At 42.6% G+C, this 13,506-nt stretch overlaps 1 protein-coding gene across 2 annotated transcripts in view; it reads left to right on the top strand.

Annotated features, from left to right (window-relative positions):
- Positions 1 to 13,506, top strand: part of ldlrad4a (low density lipoprotein receptor class A domain containing 4a) — a 279,058-nt gene that overhangs the window by 15,795 nt on the left and 249,757 nt on the right. The gene's annotated exons all lie outside the window — the stretch shown is intronic.

A 13,506-nucleotide genomic window follows, 5' to 3' on the forward strand; every position in this document is an offset into this window, starting at 1 on the left:
GCGGGAAATCGACTAGTGTGTGCTTGTATCTGCGTGTGTGCAAAACAATCTGCTTGTGTGTAAAACAACGGACAACTTTTTTCCATTGTCAATTCCTGTATCTACATTTATAATGGAACCCCAATGTAAATCCGTCAACATGCAATTTCACAATCTGACACTGGGTGGCTTTTCCCCACAAATTGCTCAAAATGCTTTCCGAAAATTTTCATCTGAAAACTTCTGATCTGTAAAAATTTTTCTCGGTAACTGAAATTCCTAGCATCCAAAATAAGGTTTTGGTAAAGTAAATCATAGGACAGTTCTTTCAGGTCCCCTGCCCACAAACCCTAACTTCTTGACATGAATTCCCCGCATCTCCAAGAACATAAGCTGCAACGTCAAAGTCTTGGAATACTCCAGTTTTCATTGTTGAGAAAGCACAAAGCCCCCCATAAGCAGCACCAGTGGTCCACCCTCAGCCTTATGGTCCTGAAGTCTTTCTCTCAGTGCTCCGAGTCTCACATCGATCTTTGAGAAATAACCTGGATATAAATGAAAAAATGGTGACATCAGTCAATTTAATTATCATTAACTGAAGTTTGTATTTTTATCTTAGAAATATCCATTTACTCAAATGATAACTGGATCAAGTATTTTTTTATAGTTTTCCCTTCCCATTTGTCTATTACATTTCAACACTTTTATCATTCAGCATTCACAATATGACCACAAATTACAGTCACTGGGGAGAAATGCTAAGCATTCAATAGTTGTCAAATGTGAATGCTGGAATTTTAAATTAATCATAAGCTCATTTGTTTTTTTATTTAAAAAAAACAAATTAGAAGGCGTCTTTCTCTCAGCTTAATATGCTTTCTGATTTATATGATTTATAATTTGCATACCAACTGAAGCTAGGACAGGTGTGTCATTAGCAGTCTCATGTTTTTCTCTCTATCACACACATCCACGTACTCTCACTTTCTCCAGCCTCTTCTATACAGTAAATGTTATTTGAATAAAATGTAAAAATTTGTCCTCCTAGATTATCTTCAAATATTTTTGAAAAGCACCCAAATAAAAAGCAATGAGCCACGAAAAAGGGTGAAAACATACACCTTTATCATTGTAAAACCTGACCTCATACTGCATTTTTCAGGCAGATAGGCCTGCACACTAATTGGTATTTTGAGCTATACAAAAGTTTGCTAGAAAATCTTAACAGTTTACTTTTGCAGTGCTTAAGGGAGCTGTGATTTAAGCTGACGAGCCTCACAGAAGACTTGTCTCCAGTTATTCCACAGAACACAGTAAAATCCACAAATTTTATTAAGTCCCTCAAAGACCACAGAAGTATTTCTGCACAGAGTAAATACAACATGGTTTCATTTTGTACATTTGTTTGCAAAGGTTTTTCAGCAGTGAATTTCCAGCTTTTTGAAAATTTGCACCTTTGGTTTAGCATTGTGATGTGTTTTTTCAGTTCAGTGTGTTGGTAGATTTGATCTGAAGACTGAGTTATTAGGTTTTTTTAGTTTAAAAGAATAGTTGTGGCTGTGATTACTGTTACAGAACTGGGCGGGATCCTTTGTGAAATTGTCCCGCAGACCATGTCCTGTTATATTTAAAATATTTGCAAAATGTCTTTGTCCACATTTTTCTCAGAAGGAATTAGAAGAGACATTATCACCATTAGTCGAGAGGAATTGACTCTCTGATTTTTTTTTAAAATTTCGTTTCATGGGAGGTGGGCGTCGCTGGCAAGGCATTTATTGCCCATCCCTAATTGTCCTTGAGAAGTCCGTGTGGTGAAGGGAGTCCCACAGTGCTGTTAGGTAGGGAGTTCCAGGATTTTGACCCAGCGATGATGAAGGATTGGCGATATACTTCTAAGTCAGGATGGTGTGAGACTTGGAGGGGAACTTGGAGGTGGTGCCCTTGTCTTTCTAGGTGTGGGTTTGTGAGGTGCTGTCGAAGAAGCCTTGTCAAGTTGCTGCCATGCATCTTGTAGATGGTCCACAGGAGGAAGTGAATGTTTAAAGTGGTGGATGGGGTGCCAATTAAGCGGGGTGCTATGAAGATTGGGTTGAGTCTGTATTTTCATGCAAGTAGAGGATATAAGTGATGTAAAAAGACTACTGAGCACTTGGTTTGAGTATAAAACAAGGCTTTAATCAACTGTTTCACAACCATGAGATTCTAGTTTCCATTATTAGTTCCTGGTTACAAAAACGTCCTGGGCAAGCTGGGCCCACACCGAATATTTATACTCCTTGGATGACGCCACCAGCTGGCTGCCCAGTGTTATTTCATGAGTCATTTCTTCATGAATGATAAGATTCCTCATGACAATAAGCAAGATATTTTTAACCACCAAGCCATCTATCAATTCTCTACCACAGAGGGCAGTGGAGGCCAGTTCATGAAATATATTCAAGAAGGAGTTAGATATATTTCTTGAGGCTAAAGGGATCAAGGGATATGGGGAGAAGGCAGGGACAGGGTACTGAATTTGGATGATCAGCCATGATCTCATTGAATGGCGGAGCAGGCTCGAAGGGCCGAATGGCCTACTCCTGCTCCTATCTTCTATATTTAAAATATAGCAATAAAGGAATAAAATGCTGAAAAGCATTTTAGATTGGAAATTAAAATTGAAAATATTGAATATAGTACAGAAAGCCCATCAACATCTGAAAAGGAAAAATACATTTTAACGTTGGTAAAACTGTTCCAGAATAGAAACCTTCAAGTTGTTTTACAGGAAACGCTCGATTTACCGGCACCTAAATAACCGGAAATCTCTGTTAACCAGCAAAATTCAGGAGTAGGTTCAGGTAAGTTTTACTTCATATTAGTGGCCGTTCCTGGATCTGTGGCTGTGTAACCGGGGTTCCTGCACCTGTTGCTAAGCAACAGGGACGCCTGGATCTTGTGGCTGGGGTTCCTGCACCTGTTGCTAAGCAACAGGAACACCTGGCTCTGTTGCTGTGTACAGGGCTCTCGTACCTTTTACTATACCTCTCTGTAATCCGGACTTTTTCATAAACCGGCGCCACACCGGTCCCGTCGGTGCCGGATAAAAAGAGTTCCTGTACTTTGCTTTTTGTATTTCGGGGGGTGTTTCATGGACTTTTATAAAATCATAGAATGTTACAGCACAGAAACAGGCTGTGCCAGTGCTTTTTCTCTGAGCCACTTAGTCTCCCATTCGCTCTGTTTCCAGCATTTTCTGTTTTTATTTCAGATTTCCAGCATACGCAGTATTTTGCTTCCTTGGTTTTGTATCTAGAGGTATAGAATACCAAAGCAAGGATTAAGTTTTTTTTCTTTATCTACTTGTACTGCCACTTTTACTCACCTGTTTATTTGCTTCTCTACTCAATTTGAAATTCATTGAAGGTATACTTCCTTCTTAAAACTTCTAAACTACTTTAGCATCAGTTCTCTTTGAATAATAATCTGCACTAATAGTTCAATACCTGCTTTTGGTAGTTCCGTAATCTTAATGTCCACTTCTGTGAAACCTGAGGCAAAGTACTTATTTAGTATCTGTAGAAACATAGAATATAGGAGCAGGAGTAGGCCATTTGGCCCCTCGAGCCTGCTCCGCCATTTAATGAGATCATGGCTGATCATCCAAATTCAGTACCCTATCCCTGCTTTCTCCCCATATCCCTTGATCCCTTTAGCCTTAAGAAATATATCTAACTCCTTCTTGAATATATTTAATGAATTGGCCTCAACTGCCTTCTCTGGTAGAGAATTCCACAGGTTCACCACTCTCTGGGTGAAGAAATTCCTCCTCATCTCAGTCCTAAATGGCTTACCCCTTAGACTGTGACCCCTGGTTCTGGACTCCCCCGCCATCGGGATCATCCTTCCTGCATCTAGTCTGTCTAGTCCTGTTAGAATTTTATAAGTTTCAATGAGATCCCCTCTCATTCTTCTAAACTCCAGCGAGTACAAGCCCAATCGACCCAATCTCTCCTCATACGTCATTCCTGCCATTCCAGGTATCAGTCTGGCGAATCTTCGCTGCACTCCCTCCATGGCAAGAACATCCTTCCTCAGATAAGGTGACTAAAACTGCACACAATACTCAAGGTGCGGTCTCACCAAGGCCCTGTACAACTGCAGCAAGACATCCTTGCTCCTGTACTCAAACCCTCTTGCTATGAAGGCCAACAAACCATTTGCCGCCTTAACCGCCTGCTGCACCTGCATGGTTACTTTCAGCGACTGGTGCACAAAGACACCCAGGTCTCGTTGCATTTCCCCTTCTCCCAATCTATTGCCATTCAGATAATAATCTGCCTTCCTGTTTTTGCCACCAAAGTGGATAACCTCGCATTTATCCACATTGGGCAGATGCATGGCAGATGCAGCATAATCACCCAACCTGTCCAAATCATACTGGAGTTTCTCTGCATCCTCCTCACAGCACACACGCCCACCCAGCTTTGTGTCGTCTGCAAACTTGGAGATATTACATCTAGTTCCCTCATCTAGATCATTAATATATATTATGAATAGCTGGGGTCCTAGCACCGATCCCTGCGGTACCCCACTAGTCACTGCCTGCCACTCGGAAAAAGACCCGTTTATTCCAACTCTTTGCTTCCTGTCTGCCAACCAGTTCTCTATCCAAGTCAGTACCTTACCCCCAATCCCATGTGCTTTAACTTTGCACGCCAATCTCTTATGCGGGACCTTATCAAAAGCCTTCTGAAAGTCCAAATGCACCACATCCACTGGTTCTCCCATATCTATTCTACCAGTTACATCCTCAAAAAATTCCAGTAGATTAGTCAAGCACGATGTACCTTTTGTAAATCCATGTACACTTTGTCTGATCCTGTCACTGTTTTCCAAGTGCTCTGCTATTACATCTTTTATAATGGACTCTAGCATTTTCTCCACTACTGATGTCAGGCTTACCGGTCGGTCTATAATTCCCCATTTTCTCTCTACCACCTTTTTTGAACAGTGGGGTAACATTAGCTACCCTCCAATCCATAGGAACTGTTCCAGAATCTCTAGAATTTTGGAAGATGACCAGCAATGCATCTACTGTTTCTAGGGCCACTTCCTTAAGTACCCTAGGATGTAGATCATCAGGCCCTGGGGATTTATCGGCCTTCAATCCCGTCAATTTCCCTAACACCATTTCCCTACAAATACTGATTTCATTCGTTTCCTCCCTCTCATTAGACCCTATGTTCCCGACATCTCTGGGAGGTTATTTGTGTCCTCCTTTGTGAAGACAGAACCAAAGTATGTATTTAATTGGTCTGCCATTTCTTTGTTCCCCATTATAAATTCCCCTGATTCTGACTGCAAGGGACCTATGCTTGACTTCACCAATCTTTTTCTCTTTACATATCTATAGAAGCTTTTACAGTCAGTTTTTATGTTCCCTGCAAGCTTACTATCATTCTGTAGCGATTCGTGTGCATCGCCACTAAATAGTCGAGTTCGACTTCGACGAACTATAAATAAGTTGTTTATTTACAGGAACAGGTTAAATACAACAGGTAAGGTAGCAGGTAAGATGGCTGACTGTAGGAGCACCGTGGTGTAGCTTTTTCCCCAGCGGGGACGCCACGAGGACTGAGTTCGCAGTCCTATGGAGAGCGTGATGACGTCATCGCGTTTGTGTTGTGACGTCATCACGTTCGTGTTACCCACGCTTAGGGTGTCACGTGATGCGCGTCGCTGGCCGTTGAGGCTGAAGTAGCGGGAGCTGGAGGCCAGGCTGAGCCGGTGCTTGCCGCGGGAGCGGAAGATCGCGTCGCTCCCATCGGCTGGCCGATGCGGCCGAAGTCGCGAGGCCGGGCTGTGCCGGCGGCCGTCTTGGAAGGCCGAGTCGGGCCAGCGGCCGCCGCACGTACGTCACGTGGTACATGATGTGACGTTAGCGCGCTAGGGCGCGTCTTAAAGGGGGCAATGGCCCATACAGGTAGGTTAAAGGGGCAACGGCCCAAACAGGTAAGTTATACATACAGTAAGTTAAGTTAAAGGGAATTATGTATCTCAATGTAAGGGACAACCGGTGGTACCGCCACAATACTCTCTTTTCCCCCTCTTAATTAATCCCTTTGTCCTCCTTTGCTGAATCCTAAACTGCCCCCAATCCTCAGGTTTGCTGCTTTTTCTGGCCAATTTATATGTCCTCTCCTTGGATCTTATGCTATCCCTAATTTCTGTTGTTAGGCACGGTTGAGTCACCTTTTTTGTTTTATTTTTATGCCAAACAGGGATAAACAAATTCTGTAGTTCATCCATGCGATCTTTAAATGTTTGCCATTGCCTATCCGCCATCAACCCTTTAAGTAACATTCCTCAATCCATCCTACCCAACTCGCGCCTCATACCATCGTAGTTTCGTTTATTTAAATTCAGGATCCTGGTCTCTGAGTCAAATACTTCACTCTCCATCTTAATGAAGAATTCCATCATATTATGATCGCTCCTCCCCAAGGGGCCTTGCACAACAAGATTGCTAATTAATCCTTTCTCATTACATAATACCCAGTCTAAGATGGCCTGATCTCTAGTTGGTTCCTCGACATATTGGTCCAGGAAACCATCCCGTATACACTCTAGGAATTCCTCCTCCACAGTATTGTTACTAATTTGGTTAGCCCAATCTATATGTAGATTAAAGTCACCCATGATAACTGCTGTGCCCTATTGCACACGTCTCTAATTTCCCGTTTAGTGCCATCCCCAGCCTTAGCATTACTGTTTGGGGGTCTGTATACAACTCCCACTAACATTTTCTGCCCCTTGGTATTTCTCAGCTCTACCCATACAGATTCCACATCATCAGAGCTAATATCCTTCCTTACTATTGTGTTAATCTCTTTAACTAGCAATGCTACCTCGCCTCCTTTTCCTTTTTGCCTGTCTTTCCTGAATATTGAATACCCCTGGATGTTGAGTTCCCAGCCTTGGTCACCCTGGAGCCATGTTTCCGTAATCCCAATCATATATCCATTTACATCTATTTGCGCAGCTAATTCATCCACCTTATTACGAATGCTCCTCGCATTAAGACACAAAGCCTTCAGGCTTGTTTTTTTAACACTTTTAGACCTTTTAGAATTATTATTTACTGTGGCCATGTTTGATTTAAACCCTTGATTTCTCTGACTGCCACTTTTGCTTTTCTCCTTCCTGTCTTTTACTTTTATCCTTGCTTCCCTTTCCTCTGTCTCCCTGCACAGGTCCCCAACCCCCTGCCATTTTAGTTTAAACCCTCCCCAACAGCACTAGCAAACACTCCCCCTAGGACATCGGTCCCGGTCCTGCCCAGGTGCAAACCGTCCAGTTTGTACTGTCCCACCTCCCCCAGAACCAGTTCCAATGTCCCAGGAATTTGAATCCCTTCCCCTTGTACCATTCCTCTAGCCACGTATTCATCTGAAATATCATTCTATTTCTACTCTGACTAGCACGTGGCACTGGTAGCAATCCTGAGATTACTACCTTTTGAGGTCCTATTTTTTAATTTACCTGTAATGACCTCACTCTCCACTGCAGGATTGCCTCCTTCATCTCTTAGCGGTCCTACCTCTACCTTGATTATCCGTTTACTATTAATTTGGCTATGAAAAATCTTTTTCTTGCCTGTTATGCTCTGTTAATTTTCTGGCATACTGCTTCTAAATTCCCTTTTGTAATTTTTCTCTCTTTATTATTGATCCTGGTTTTCATTTTTATCTGCCCTGTAAGCACTAAATGCTTTATTTAAAGATTCCATGTAAAAACAAGATACTTATGCTAATTATATCGAAATAAAAAGGGACCGTACCCAGAAGAAGTTCTCCATTTGAGAATATTGGCCCTTGTTCTGTTCAGGTGTTGACGTCCCATCAGTATAGTTCGTTTTTGCTCCAGAATTGGTTCCAGCATCCCAGAAATCTGTACCCTTCCTCCTGCACCGCATCTCTAGCCACACGTTCCCCTCCTGACTCTGTCGGTTCTTGTACTGGCTAGTGTGTAGCACTAGTAATAATCCCAAGATTACTAAATTTGAGATCCATTTTCTTAATCTATGACCATATTTCTGGATTTTTTTTTTTATACAGGATTTCAATTGATTTGTTTTCCATAGTGCTGGTTGAGACATGAACCACAACTTCCAGTGAATCCCTCCCCTTCTCCAGGAGTTATGCACCTGCTCCTTTTTGTCCCTTCTTCTGGCACCTGGTTAGCAGCATACAATTCCGGTATCATGTTTACGGTTAAAATGGCCTGCTACTAATTATTGAATCTTTCACTACCCTGCATGTCAGATTGAGAATGCAAGTGAGAATCAGGCTGAATATACTGTACAAAGTTCAGAGGGGTAGTGAAAAAGAAAATAAGACTTGCAAACCGAGAGTATGAGAATAGATTGGCAGCTAACATAAAAGGGAATTCAAAAGTCTTCTATAGGCATATAAATAATAAACGGGTAGTAAGAGGAGGGGTGGGGCTGATTAGGGACCAAAAAGGAGACCTACGCATGGAGGGCAGAGGGCATGGCTGAGGTACTAAATGAGTACTTTGCATCTGTCTTCACCAAGGAAGAAGATGCTGCCCAAGCCATAGTGAAAGAGGAGGTAGTGGAGATACTGGATGAGATAAAAATTGATGATGAGATACTAGAAAGGCTGTCTGTACTTAAAGTTGATAAGTCACCAGGACTGGATGGGATGCATCCTTGGATGCTGAGGGAAGTTAAGGAGGAAATCGCGGTGGTACTGGCCATAGTCTTCCAATCCTCCTTAGATACGGGTACAGTGCCAGAGGACTGGAGAATTGCAAATGTTACACCCTTGTTCAAAAAAGGGTGTAAGGATAAACCCAGTAACTACAGGCCTCGGTAGTGGAGAAGCTTTTAGAAACGATAATTAGGGACAAAGTTAACAGTCACTTGGACAAGTGTAGATTAATTAAGGAAAGCCAGCACGGATTTGTTAAAGGCAAATCGTGTTTAACTAACTTGATCGAGTTTTTTGATGAGGTAACAGAGAGGGTTGATAAGGGCAATGCAGTTGATGTGTATATGGATTTTCAAAAGGCATTTGATAAAGTACCATATAATAGGCTTGCCAGCAAAGTTGAAGCCCATGGAATAAAAGGGACAGTGGCAACATGGATAAGAAATTGACTAAGTGAAAGGAGACAGAGTACTGGTGAACGGTTGTTTTTCAGACTAGAGGAAGGTGGTGTTCCCTAGGGGTTGGTACTAGGACCACTGCTTTTCTTGATATATATTAATGACTTGAACTTGGGAGTACGGGACACAGTTTCAAAATTTGCAGATGAGATGAAACTTGGAAGTATAGTGAACAGTGAGGAGGATAGTGATAGACTTCAAGAAGACATAGACAGGCTGGTGAAATGGGTGGACACGTGGCAGATGAAATTTAACGCAGGAAAGTGCGAAATGATACACTATAAACTAAAGGGTATAATCCTAAAGGGGGTGTATGAACAGAGACCTGGGGATATATGTGTGCAAATCGTTGAAGGTGGCAGGGCAGGTTGAGAAAGCAGTTAAAAAAGCATACGGGATAGTGGGCTTCATAAATAGAGGCATAGAGCACAAAAGCAAGGAAGTTATGATGAACCTTTATAAAATACTGGTTCGGCCTCAACTGGAGTATTGTGTCCAATTCTGGGCACCGCACTTTAGGAAGGATGTGAAGGCGCCTTAGAGAGAGGGTGCAGAAAAGATTTACGAGAATGATTCCAGGGATGAGGGACTTCAGTTACATGGATAGACTAGAGAAGCTGGGGCTGTTCTCCTTAGAGCAGAGAAGGTTGAGTGGAGATTTGGTAGAGGTATTCAAAATCATGAGGGGCCTAGACAGAGTAGCTGGAGAGGAACTGTTCCCATTGGCGGGTGTGTCGGTAACCAGAAGACAGAGCTTTAAGGTGATGGCAAAATAATCAAAGGTGACATGAGGAAAAACGTTTTTACGCAGCGAGTGGTTATGATCTGGAACGCACTGCCTGAAAGGGTGGTGGAGGCAGACTCAATCGTGGCTTTCAAAAGGGAATTGGATAAGTACCTGAAGGAAAAATATTTGCAGGGCTACAGGGAATGGGTGGGGGAGTGAGACTAGCTGAAGTGCTCTTGCAGAGAGCCGGCACGGGCCGAATGTCCTCCTTCTGTACTGTAACCATTCTATGATTTAACTTTTTCTCTTTCCCCTGCCCCGGCAACCACTTTTTGCATACTGATGTGGACTTAATAGCATCTTTCCCTGAGTAATTGTCTTTGAAACAAGTATTCAATATTAAAAACTTAGTTGGGAAGACAATGCTTTCAGGGCCCATACTCTTTCCTACTCCATTGGATGATCATCCACTTCCAATATTTATCCTCCATCTTGGAATGTGTGTTCCAGGCATCCTACCACCTCCTGTATGAATGGTGACTCATTCTGTACAACAACAGCCGAATGAATAATAACCATCATGAATTCAGAAAGGAAAAGATCCTGTCTGATGATTCCCCTCAACTTTGAGAAAGTGAGAGTCCAAGTGGAAGTCGTGTACTTAGACTTCCAAAATGCAATTGATAAAGTTCCACATAAAAGGCTCACATACCAGGCTACAGCATGACTTGCAGAACATCAAAACTTGGGCTCACAAGTGGCAGAAAACACTTGTGCCACATAACTACCAGGGAATGATACTCTCCAACAATTTTTTAAAAACCTAAACACCTTTCCCTGACCTTTGTCCATTGCTGAGAGCACCAGCATCTTGGATGTCAGTATTGACTTGAAACTTAACTGGGTTAGCCATATCAACACTGACTACAAAAGTAGTGACGGGACTGGGTACTCTGTGACTAGTGGCTCATTTTCTGATCCCTCAAAGCCTCTCCATCATCTACAAAACTCAAGTCGACAGAATTTTGAACTACATAGTCATAGAGTCAAAGAGTCATAACGGAACAGAAGGAGGCCATTTGGCCCATCGAGTCAGTGCCGGTTCTCTGTAGAGCAATCCAGTCAGTCCCATTCCCCCGCTCTATCCCCGTAGCCCTGCAAGTCTATTTCCCTCAAGTGCCTATCCAGTCTCCCCTTGAAAACATTGAGTGTCTCTGCTTCTCCACTTCCGTCAGCAGCAAATTCCAGGTCATCACCACTCGCTGCGTAAAAATGTTTTTCCTCACATCCCCCCTGTATCTCTTGCGCAAAACATTAAATCTGTGTCCCCTAGTCCTTGTACCATCAACTCGTGGGAACAGCCTTTCCCCGTCTAGCCTATCCAAACCCGTCATAATCTTGTACACCTCTATCAAATCACCCCTCAACCTCCTTTGCTCTAATGAAAACAAATCCAGCTTCACAAACCTGTCCTTGTAGCTAAGATCCCCCATCCGCGGAACCATTCTGGTAAATCTCCTCTGCACCCTCTCAAGGGCCTTCACACCCTTCCTAAAGTGTAGTGACCAGAACTGGATGCAATACTCCAGTTGTGGCCTAACCAACACTTTATAAAGGTTCAGCATAACTTCTCTACTTCTGCACTCAAAACCTCTATTTATGAAGCCCAAGATCCCAGGTCTCTCTGGCCTGCACACTCTTTAAAACTGTACCATTAAGTGTATATTGCCTCTCCCAGTTCCTTCTGCCGAAATGCATCACCTCACTTCTCTGTATTAAATTCCATCTGCCACTTGTCTGCCCATTCTGCTAGCCTTTCTATGTCCTGTGTGCAGTCAATTGGTATCATCCACATTGTTTGCCACACCTCCAAGTTTGGGGTCATTGGCAAATTTAGAAAATCTACTCTCTATTCCAATATCCAGGTCATTTATATATCAAAAAAAGCAGTGGCCCCAGCACTGACCCTTGGGGAACACCACCGTCTGCCATCCTCCAGTCTGAAAAACAGCCATTTACCACAACTCGCTGTTTTCTGTCCTTAAGCCAATTCCTTATCCAAGCTGCCACTGACCCCTCTGTTCCATGAGCCTCAATTTTGTTAACCAGCCTTCTATGTGGTATTTTGTCAAACGCTTTCTGGAAATCCATGTAGACAACATCCATTGCATTTCCTTCATCAATCTTCTGTTACTTCATCAAAAAATTAAATTAGATTAGTCAAACACAATCTGCCTTTTACAAATCCGTGTCTCCTTAATTAGCTTAAACCTCTTCAAGTGCCTGTTAACTTTTTTCTTGATTATTGTTTCTAAAACTTTACCCACCACTGATGTTAAACCGGCCTGTAGTTTCTAGGATTGTCCTTACACCCGTTCTTGAACAATGGTGTCACATTTGCCACTTTCCAATCCTCGGGCACCTTCCCCGCATCTAGGGAAGATTGGAAAATTATGGCAAGCCCATCCGTTATCTCCTCCCCCAATTCCCTTTGCAACCTGGGATGCAAGCCATCTGGACCAGGCGACTTGTCCACTCTAAGCATACCCAGCCTTTCTAGTACATCCGATCAATTTTCACCCCTTCCATTGCTTCTACCTTTTCCACTTCTACCGATATTTTGTCAGCATTACCTCCTTAGTAAACACCGATACAAAGTAGTCATTGAGTATTCTAGCCTTGCCCTGCGTCTCTAAGCATACATCATCTTCTTTATAGGCCCCACCCCACCTCTTACTACCCGCTTACTATTTACATGCCAGTAGAAGATTTTTGGGTTCCCTTTTATGTTTTATAGTCAAAATAATAGATCATGAGTCCGAGGATTTTGTGATCTAACTGTTTAGTGCTCTGGTGAGCGGGCATTTTGAAGATTGCATCAAGTTCTGCTTGCTGAAACACAAGGGAGACATTGGCGTGCTGGAGGCAGTGCAGAGAAGAAGCAGTGCAGCGAGGCGTCACAAGGCTGATCTGCAGTATTAAAAATTTGTGTTATGAGAAAAAACCAAGTTGTTTCAAAAAGAGGTGAGTAAGAAGTGATCTTAGAGGTATAGAAGATAGTTGAGACAAAGGAAAATCTGGAATATTACTTTAAATTAAATTGTGAGAGTAAGACGAGGGGAAATAGGTTTAAACAAGTAAGCGGCAAATTTAAGAAAATTCTTCTTCATGCAAAGGGTGATCAATGTATGGAATGGCCTTCCAGATAAAATAGTGGATGCAAAATTCCAGAAGCATTTATGAACTAATTACTTCTCTGGGGACACTTTGGGATCTTGCTGAGTGGGCAAATTTAAATAGGCCAAATGGCCCTCGTCACCTGTTGACTGTCTAGTGGTCTTATGAAATGGAGTTATCCCCAGTGTCCTGGCCAACATTTATCCCTCAATCAACATCACTAAAACAGATTATCTGGTCATTATCACATTGCTATTTCTCGGAGCTTGCTGTGCGCAAATTGGCTGTTGCGTTTCCTTCATTACAACAGTGACTACACTTCAAAAGTACTTAATTGGCTGTAAAGCGCTTTGGGATGTCCTGAGGTCATGAAAGACCTTTTTTGAGGCACAGACTTAAAAAATCATTTTATACATTTTAAGATATTAAATGAAACTTCTGAGCCCAC

This window comes from Somniosus microcephalus, chromosome 7, assembly GCF_052327205.1.
Source record: "Somniosus microcephalus isolate GS21.2 chromosome 7, FLI_Smic_1.0, whole genome shotgun sequence".
NCBI lineage: Eukaryota > Metazoa > Chordata > Chondrichthyes > Squaliformes > Somniosidae > Somniosus > Somniosus microcephalus.